The 10178-nt window shown below is 40.2% G+C and overlaps 1 pseudogene; it reads right to left on the bottom strand.

The window, feature by feature from the left end:
- Positions 1-238: 238 nt before the first annotated feature.
- LOC149265331 (mitochondrial carnitine/acylcarnitine carrier-like protein pseudogene) lies at positions 239-1156 on the bottom strand (annotated as a pseudogene).
- Positions 1157-10178: the final 9022 nt, after the last annotated feature.

The following is a 10178-nucleotide window of genomic DNA, read 5'->3' as shown; positions in this document are numbered from 1 at the left end:
AGGCACCAAAGAGAACATTGAACGTCTAGCTATTATGCCTGATGAGAGAGGAAGATGGAAACCCGTTAGAAATTTACGCAGCAGAATAAAATCAAAGACGACAGAGCTCACCCAAACCAAGAATGGAGAATCAAAAATGAGCCCTAAACAACTTTCAAATAACGAACATGCCATTTCCCAATTTGCTTTGTTTCTTTTGAACTCCTGTAACTAGACACAAGTTGATTTGAAGTTCCCATCATCCCAAGCTCGACCTGGTAACCTCATAAGCAAGGAAGCAGACGACATTGGCAGGAACACTTCTGGCCATGGCTTTGACCAAGCCTTTTAGACAAGCCTTTAAGCCCTTCTAAAGCAGCAATTTTCTTGACGACATTAATTGTACCAACATACTTTGGATGGTGAAATTCATCAATTTGAATGACACTCTTCAACTCTTCATAGCATCAGTTGGATATACAAGTGTCCAGCTAGAAGAGCCAGAAATCCCACCAGAAACAAACAGGGTACCCATGCCCAATTGAGATGCATCATGCCATCATGCCATGAATGGCTTCAGAGCCTTATACACGCCATATGCAATGCCATTTACAGATACATCCCTTAATAAAGTAGGATAAAGCCCTTAAACAATTCTCTGGCTCCTTCGGATCTTAAGACATGCTTAGCTACATCAACTAGGCCATTGTGTTTAATAGAAGTTGTCACTCTTGTTACCCCTAAAGTTGCAACTGAAGCAGTAGCCAAAGCACTCTGAGCTTGCAATCTACATCTGATAAGCTTAGTTGGGCAAGTCAAGAAAGATAAGCAATCCTTGCCCCTTCTCCACACACCACCTGCTACCCTACAGTGGCAAACCAGGCTCAACCCTAAATAGGGCTTCCATCTGACCTCTTGCACTAAACACAACTGCATTGCAAGCTACGACAGTGGAAAAAGGGGCTCCCATTCCTTTGTACATCCCTGTGAGGCCTTCTTTGGCAATGGTCTGCTTGACAACATCCATTGCACCGACATAGCGAAGATGTTGGCCAGGAAGAAGCAATGGTTGACTCTGGGGCTTCACCTCAATTGTGTCAAATGGATGCCCAGATATCAGTTGTGTTGTTCCCCCAACAGTGGTAGAAATTAGATCCTTTGCTACATCGATTTCCATAATTGGAAGCGACTAATCCTAAAACCTAATATCTACAACACACGGCTTTACTTTATGTGGAACTCTATCTGACGTTTAATATCGATAAAATCCAGCCTTTTATTTAATTTTCAATAAACGAAAGTATTCTAAATGCAAAAAGCTTCCTTAAAATGGGTGTTCAAGGTCACTCAAATTGTACATAGAACCTTAAAATGGGTGTTCAAGTCCACTCAAATTGTACAAAGAAGTCGGATGAATTGATCACCTAATCAACATGCCTTGTCCAACAGTAAAAACAACTTAATGTAACCCAGCGAAAAACCTACAAGAAGAACCTTGCATGAGATGGACCAAGATTCAATAACTTGGAAGCAGCAGAACCTGGAAGTCAGTTGTTGGTTGGGGCGCTCATCCTCGATAGCATTTGCGGTAGATAAAGTTGAGCTTAGAAGGAGTTGAGTACCCACCTGTAAAAATATCAAATCCATTAAAAACCCATATTAAGCTTAGAGGAATTAGAGGTTAGCAAATCGGAAACGGCATTGAATTATGCCAGAGGACAACTTTCTCACCTGTGGTGGCTTGGAAACACAAGGCTTGACCTGCCATAACAGGAAAAATATTAGTTACCGTAAGTAAGCGCAATGGCCCTCTGTACATGTATAGAAATGGAAAGAAAAACCATTAGAAAGAACAAAAAATATATATATACCTGCTCCTTAGTATTATTTTTGAATGCAGATAAGACAATACTTCTTTGGACATTTGGAACAATAGACCACTCTGCCTTTGTCATTTCTTTTACAGTGATGGAAATTCGTATTCACAGTGTTTTGTGATGTTGCCTTCATTTTATTCCCCTATGCTGGAATATTGTGATGTTGCCTTCATTTTATTCTCCTATGCTAGAATATACTATCCACCCCCATCTGCATTTTTCTGACAAAATTCTTGGTATTCTTATACTTGAAAACATCAGGAGTTGGGGTAATATTTAACCCCTCGTTGCTTAAATTCAGTGGCATAGGTCGTTTAGGCTCTGTGTTCGAAACCGATGCACTGTAATCCAAAAAGCCATTGGTTGCTTCCTTATTGCAATCCTCGTCAATTAAAATCATCTTCGTTACCCGCATTCATTAATTTCAAAACCCCAAATTTTGCCCCAATTTCTTCCTGCTCCTCTTTGACCTTGCGTTTCCACCCTCTCTTCTTCACACCACCATCAATGCCCTCATGTAACACAGTCCGAGGCTTCCTGCCCCGCTTCTTACCCTGGCCTCTGGTGCTCGCAGTGGCCTTGGACTCTTGTTGCTACTGCATTTGATGTTTCTCGCATTCTGACATTGGTACATTAGTGGGTTTAAGCACTGCAATTCCATAGGCCACAGTGCGGGGCTTCCTGCCTCGCTTTCTGCCTTGGCATATGGAGCTCCCAGTGGCCTTGGGTTGCTGCTGCAGCAATTTTCTCGCAATCCCCAGTCTTGGGCATGCCCCACTTCCTACCCTGGCCTCTGATGCTCGCAGTGGCCTTGGACTATTGTTGCTGCTGAAATTGATGTCTCTGGCATTCTGACATTGGTGGTTTGAAGCTCTGCAACACCACAGCCCTGGGCCTGCTCCCATTGACCTTAGGCCACTGGCACCACATTGCTCTGAGCTCCTTTCGCTGCAATTCTCTCCTTGTGAGCATTCTGGTGTCGTCATTGTTCATCGCCATAACCTCCATGAAGAATTCAAACGGACCCTACCTGGAACTCCTGCGTAAAAAGCGCACAGATGTGGAGCGGAGAGCATTGTTCATTGCCATAAACTCCACTAAGAATTCAAATGGACTCTACCTGGAACTCCTGCGTAAAAAGCGCACAGATGTGGAGCGGAGAGCATTGTTCATTGCCATAAACTCCACTAAGAATTCAAATGGACTCTACCTGTAACTCCTCCGTAAAAAGCGCACAAATGTCGAGCGGAGTTTTTTTAAAGGTATTTTAATGTTTTAAAACATTTTTTTATTAAATTAGATGGCTGATTTTTGTTCAATCGTCTAACAAAATATCTAACAGCTACGATTAGGACAGAAGGGCATTTGGGGGAGTTCATTTCAGAGGTAAACGCCTTACGGCGTAACGAGAAAAAAATGAACAAGATGTGCATTTTAATTTTTTTTAAGTTATTTATTTTAACTCTTCTGTACTTTATAATCTGAAACTTAGATTGACTCATTTGTTCGAACTTTGCCTTCTGGCAGCTTATTTGTGGAACCAATTTGCAAGTCATTGCCCTAAGTTGCAAAGGTTTTTAATGTTAGAAAATTATATATTACGGAGCAATGGAACACATAAAATATTGCAGAAATATAAACACAGAAAACGCACAAAACAAGAGAGACACAGATATACGTGGTTCACCCAGTTTGGGCTACGTCCACCCCGAACAGCTAGTCCTTCCTTTCTATTATCCAACAAAATGAAGAGACACAACCTACAGCAAATCCGCTGTAATATCCTCTGTTTTCTCTCACAGTCTCACCTCTCTGTTTCTCGCTCACAGAATACACATCTCTTTCACAGCCTCAAATACAATACCCTCATACAAAGAGAGGGGTTTCCTTCTAGGGCAAAAAACCCTAAACTAAACATAAGTTCTACCGTCAGATCATCCGCCTAATGAACGGCCCAGATTGACTAGAAATTACTATACTTTTACAAGGCAATTTTACATTTGTTTTTAGCTTCGGGGGCGCTGCCCCCGAGCCCCCACCGGGGGACCGCTGGCCCCCGGACCCCCGCGGGGGGGACAAGTCCCCCCCGCACCCCCCCCCCCCCCCCCCCCCCCGCGTGGAGGGGTGTACAAGACTTCCTAGGGTATACATCCGGCTGAAACAAAGACCTTTGAACAATCATGCTCCATACACAACAATCTCCCACTTGGAGAATGATTGTAGCAACTCCACCGCTGCTTCATTTGCTGGAAAATGACTCCTCTTTGGACCTGGTTGTTTCTCATCTTCATCGTCATCCTTGAAGACCAATTGAAACTGAGCACGTTATCAGTTTCTCCCTGGTTACAACTTTTGTTAGCATATCTGCAGGATTCTGGCTAGTGTGTATCTTTTCCAGCTTCAACTCTCCATCTTCCAACACTGATCGTATGAAATGATACTTGAGCTGTATTTGTTTAGTCCTGGAATGAAATTCTGAGTTCTTTGCAAGATGAATGGCACTTTGGCTATCACTGTATAACGTGCCCATATCATGCTTCTTACCCAACTCACCCATAGCCTCTGTAGCAGCAACATACTCTGCTTCTGTTGTTGAAAGTGCAACAACACTTTGGATTTTTGAAACCCAACTGACAGTTGTTCCTCCAACAGTAAATACATATCCTGTAGTGCTCCTCTTGTTATCTCTGTCACCTACCATATCTGCATCAACATATCCCTGTAGAGAAATGTTTGCACCACCAAAGCATAATGCTTGATTAGTGGTACCTTTCAAATATCTGAGAATCCATTTCACTGCCATCCAATGTTCCTTTCCTGGATTGTTCATTTACCTGCTTACAACTCCCACTGCATGTGCAATATCAGGCCTTGTGCAGACCATTGCATACATTAAGCTTCCAACTGCTGATGCATATGGAACTTTAGACATATAATCCATGTCTTCTTGGGTCTTTGGGCACATTTCCTTGCTAAGTTTGAAATGGCTAGCAAAAGGTGTACTAACTTGTTTTGCATTGTGCATGTTAAATATTTTCAACACCTTTTGTATGTACTCATTCTGAGACAATGTTAATTTACGATTTTTCCTGTCTCTAGTTATTCTCATACCAAGGATTTGTTTTGCAGCTCCCAAATCCTTCATTGCAAATGAATTTTCCAATTTTCTTTTGAGCACATTTATTTCCTGCATGTTAGATCCTGCAACAAGCATGTCATCTACATACAATAACAGTATAATATAGCTGCCATCATTTTGCTTTTTCAAATAAACACAATGATCAGAGTGACATCTAGTATAACCTTGTTCAGACATAAACTTGTCAAATTTTAGATACCACTGCCTTGGAGCCTGTTTTAAGCCATACAAGCTCTTCTTCAACCTGCACACTAGTTTCTCCTTCCCTTTCACCTCATATCCTTGTGGCTGCTGCATATATATCTCTTCCTCCAAATCCCCATGGAAGAAGGCTGTCTTTACATCTAACTACTCAAGATGCAAATCTTCAGCTGCTACAAGACTTAAAATAGTTCTGATTGAAGTCATTTTAACAACAGGAGAAAATATTTCATCAAAATCAATACCTTTCTTCTGTGCAAACCCCTTCACCACAAGTCTAGCTTTATACCTCTGTCTTCCTCCATCTTCTTCCTTCAACCTGTAAACCCATTTATTCTGCAATGTTGTTTTACTTGCAGGCAACCTGACTAAGTCCCAAGTCTGGTTATGTGCTAAGGAGTCCATCTCTTCTTTCATGGCTTGCTCCCACTTCTTCCTGGTTTCTACCTGCACTGCTTCTTCATAACATTCGGGTTCACCAGAATCAGTCAACAATAAATAATATAATGAAGGAGAGTAACGTTCAGGGGGTCTACTTATCCTAGTAGATCTTCTAACACCACTTTCGGGTGTTTGGGGTGCCTGTTGCTGTTGTGGTGGTTGCTGTTGTTGTGGTTGTTGATTATTATTATTTTCAGGCACCTTTACTTTTTCAGTGATTTCGTCAAGAACTGCGTATTCCTTGTTTTCTTTTTCTTGCTTCTTTTCCTGCAACTGATTCTTATACAAGACCTTTTCATTGAATATTACATCTCTGCTCCTAATGATTTTGTGATTTTCGTAATCATATAAGCGATAACCAAAATCATTAACACCATATCCAATAAAGGTACATTTCTTTGACTTTGCCTCAAGCTTTGTTCTATTTTCTTTATCAATATGGACAAAGGCCTCACAACCAAAAGGCTTTAAAAAAGAGTAGTTTACCTTTTTACCTGTCCATGCTTCCTCCTGAACACCACCATCCAAGGAACTTGAAGGCCCTCTGTTTATTAGATAAACAGCAGTATCTACAGCATCTGCCCAAAACTGTAAAGGCAATCCTGCATGCAATCTCATGCACCTTACACGCTCCATGATTGTTCTGTTCATCCTTTCTGACACACCATTTTCTTGTGGTGTTCTTGGAACTGTCTTCTCTCTACGAATTCCATTCTCTGAACAGTACCTATCAAACTCTTTGCTGCAATATTCACCTCCATTGTCTGATCTAAGACACTTCAATTTCTTTCCTGTCTCAATCTCAACCAAAGCTTTAAATTTTTGAAAGTATCAAATACATCAGATTTATTCTTAATACAATAAATCCAAGTTTTTCTAGTTGCATCATCAATAAAAGTAACATAATAACGAGAGCCACCGAGAGATGATACCTGAGCAGGTCCCCATACATCTGTATACACAAGCTCTAATTTTTCATTCTTCTTTTCTTTCCCAACTCTGAGAAATCTGACTCTCTTCTGTTTTCCATAAATGCAATTCTCACATAAGTCCAAATCAACATTCTTCAAACCCGGCAACAAATTCCTTGAGTGAAGAATCTTCATCCCCTTTTCACTCATGTGTCCGAGCCTATGATGCCATAATGCTGCATCTGCTCCTTTGGAAGTTAAAGCATTAACAGAGTTAGAAATACCATTGCATAAATACAATGTACCAACCTTTTCGCCTTTTGCTATTACCAGGGCTCCTTTGGTGACCTTCCAAGCTTTATCTGTGAAAGTTGTCACACAACCTTCACCGCCTAACTACCCTGTTGAAATCAGATTTTTCTTTAGATCTGGAACATGCCTTACCTCCTTTAATAGCCATTGGTTTCCATTCTGTTGTTTTACAAGAACCTTACCCATTCCAACGATTTTACAGGGTTTATCATCACCCAAACGAACTTGTCCAAAATCTCCTTGAACATAGTCATGAAAGTATTTCTTATTAGGTGTGTCATGGAATGAAGCCCCTAAATCTACCACCCAGGAATCAGTAATATTTTCGAAAGAAAGAATCAAAGCATCTTGTAACACCTCACATGTCACATTTGCTTCATGATTGTTTTCTTGCTGTGCATCTCCTTCTTTTCCCTTCCGAGATCTACAGTCTTTCTTTAGGTGTCCTTTCTTTCCACATTTCCAGCACACTATCCCCGATCTGGACTTGGATCTGCCTTTCCTTGATTTACTGCAATATCCTGAGCTCTTTCCTCTTTCCATTTTTCTTCCTCTAGACTCTGCACTCAAAGCATTTCCCGATGTCTCACCGGAGCTTTTCCGTCGCATTTCCTCGCTAAGGATAGCACCGACAACATCATCAAACTTTAAAGTACTAGATCCAGAAACGGAGTTACTAATGGCCATTACCAAACCATTCCAACTTTCTGGTAATGAGCACAAGAATAACAGAGCTCTAACTTCATCATCAAAGTTTACCCCTACAGAACTTAACTGACTTGTAACTGTATTAAAATCATTTAAATGGTTTGCAACAGATCCACCTTCTGACATATACATATTAAATAACCATTTCATAAGAAATACCTTGTTTGAGGCCGAGGGTTTTTCATATAGTTTCGACAACGTCTGCATCAAACCCTCTGTCGTGGTTTCCTTCGAAATGTTGAAGGCAACTGACGCAGCAAGGCACAACCGTATTGTTCCGAGTGCCTTTCTATCGAGAAGGTTCCATTCTTCATCTTTCATACCCGTCGGCATCTTTGTTTTTCTGATACAGATAATCTTCCATCTGCATCTTCCACAGCGAGAAGTTTTGGCCGTTAAATTTCTCGACCCTAAACTTACCATCTTCCGCCATTGCTCCCACTCGAACCAGGAACCCTTCTTTCCTGCGAGTTTATCATCCAAATAGACCTTCGGCTCTGATACCAGTTGTTAGAAAATTATATATTACAGAGCAATGGAACACATAAAATATTGCAGAAATATAAACACAGAAAACGCACAAAACAAGAGAGACACAGATATACGTGGTTCACCCAGTTTGGGCTACGTCCACCCCGAACAGCCAATCCTTCCTTTCTATTATCCAGCAAAATGAAGAGACACAACCTACAGCAAATCTGTTGTAATATCCTCTGTTTTCTCTCACAGTTTCACCTCTCTGTTTCTTGCTCAAGAATACACATCTCTTTCACAGCCTCAAATAAAATACCCTCATACAAAGAGAGGGGTTGACTTCTAGAGCAAAAAACCCTAAACTAAACATAAGTTCTACCGTCAGATCATCCACCTAATGAACGGCCCAGATTGACTAGAAATTACTATACTTTTACAAGGCAATTTTACATTTGTTTTTAGCTTCGGGGGCGCTGGCCCCCGGACCCCCATGGGGGGGACAAGTCCCCCCCGCACCCCCCCGTGGAGGGGTGTACAAGACTTCCTGGGGTATACATCCGGCTGAAACAAACACCTTTGAACAATCATGCTCCATACACAACATTTAATCCAAATCAACAATGAAACACGTAACACTTTTCAGTGTTTGAGTGCATTCTCACGCAAAGAAGAGTAAAAGTTTGGAACAAAATTTGTTGGATGAATCAATTTGTGCAATACAGTGTTCAATTCAAGGGGGAAATTGGTTGAACAATACTTCTCATGTGGACCCCATAGTCTTGGAAGAGACTGATCACTCCTCAAATTGGATTGTGGAGACTCGGAGAGTCATCCAACATATTTTCTAGGGGACAACTTTATTTGGATGGGCTTGGCGTCCCATAATTGCCGGAAGTGCATGAATCAAGTATTGGACCTTCTGAGATAACCCCCTCAAGGGAGAAGTACAACAGATACAAAAGTTGGTCCTCACCAGAGGACATTCCTAAGGATGCAACCTGTGTTGATGATCTTGATGAATCATGAGTCATGACCCGTGACATAGTATGTCCTTACTAGTTTATAGTTTGAAGCTTTTTTGGACTTTGGAGATCATTTAAAACATTATTGTTAATGTATTTTATGTTCATATTTTATAGTTTATGTATCTCTATGTAATTTTGCCTATTTACACCAGTACATGCAATATAAGTCAATAAACTTGCATATGTGGTGTCTAATTGTTTGTATCTACATTGATAAATATTTTTCATGGGTCAAGTCCCCTGACATAGTATGTCTTTATTACTTTATAGTTTGAAGCGTTTTTGGACATTGGAGACCATTTCAAGCATTATTGTTAATGTATTTTATGTTTATAGTTTGTAGTTTATGTATCTCGCTGTAATTTCTCCTATTTGCACCATTACATGTGAACAGTGATATAAGTCAGTAAACTTACATATGTGGTGTCTAATTGTTTGTATTTACATTGATAAATGCTTTATGCATTATTTATTCATCCAAGTAGTTCACCAGGTCAAAGGCCAAGTTTGAACAAAGCCTTTTGCCAAGTCAAAGACCAAGTTCTAGCTGAGTAATAATCTTTGACCTCACCATGTATGACTCTCATAACTATGGCATCTAATAGATATTGTAGTACAGCCAACTAGCATATTCAACACCGACAACATATTTTCCATATATATTGGTGAACCTGAAAACAAATTTGATATACCAAGAACACAACTCCAAAATGCATAAGAGTTAAACAACAATATCGAGTGATATTTCTTGTTTTTATATAATATTTCATCAACTTTGTCAAGCTTGTTGCTCGATGTTTAACTCCTAAGACTAGGAGCCATTTTGCACTGGTAGGTTACTTCAGTTAGGTTGAATTAGCAATCCATCTAGGAAATTTTGGCTTCACACTGCAATATTAGGTTAGGATTAGCTACATTAAAAATGAACTAACATTCCCCAAACTTTAATGTAGGTCACAGCCTACTTTAACCACATTTCTATAATTTATTTTACTTCATCTGTACAAAGAAAAACATAATTGACATTATCTAGCAATAATGGGTAGTACAAAATTAGCCTTAATTCAACAAAGCACACCTAAAACTTGGAGGAGAGTTCCCCCTGCATAAT

The sequence above is a fragment of the Pinus tabuliformis genome, chromosome 6 (assembly GCF_031772625.1).
Source record: "Pinus tabuliformis cultivar Carrire ecotype Pingquan chromosome 6, CPIR1, whole genome shotgun sequence".
Classification (NCBI taxonomy): domain Eukaryota; kingdom Viridiplantae; phylum Streptophyta; class Pinopsida; order Pinales; family Pinaceae; genus Pinus; species Pinus tabuliformis.
Note: the sequence above shows the minus strand (reverse complement) of the source record. Positions and strands in the feature narration are given on the sequence as shown.